Source organism: Halyomorpha halys, unplaced genomic scaffold (genome assembly GCF_000696795.3).
Source record: "Halyomorpha halys isolate HHAL.00 unplaced genomic scaffold, Hhal_1.1 Scaffold221.1, whole genome shotgun sequence".
NCBI lineage: Eukaryota > Metazoa > Arthropoda > Insecta > Hemiptera > Pentatomidae > Halyomorpha > Halyomorpha halys.
Window position 1 is genome coordinate 62,976 of NW_027110535.1, and position 370 is coordinate 63,345.

Sequence of the window (370 nt, forward strand, 5' to 3'; positions counted from 1 at the left end):
GGGCCATTATGTGTTATTTTAAATCACCTTTTTGGACTGATTTATATTCACAATCAGGGCATTAATGAGGCTTCCTATAAGTGTGACGGGCCTTTATGTGCTTTTTTAAATCACCTTTTTGAACATCTTTATATTCACAATGAGCACATTGATGAGGTTTCACACCAGTATGTCGGGCCACTAGGTGTAGTTTTAAATGGCTAAGACGAACTGAATTATATGCACAATGAGAACATTGATGAGGTTCCTCATTAGTATTACGGGTCGTTATGTGTTTTTTTCAATTTACAAACTTCAACAGATTTATATTCACAATGAGGACATTGATGAGGAATCCTCATCTCGTCAGTATGACCTTCTCGTCAGTATG

At 36.5% G+C, this 370-nt stretch overlaps 1 protein-coding gene across 1 annotated transcript in view; it reads right to left on the reverse strand.

The window, feature by feature from the left end:
* Positions 1-370, reverse strand: part of LOC106690587 (zinc finger protein 711-like) — a 34,057-nt gene that overhangs the window by 27,713 nt on the left and 5,974 nt on the right. The gene's annotated exons all lie outside the window — the stretch shown is intronic.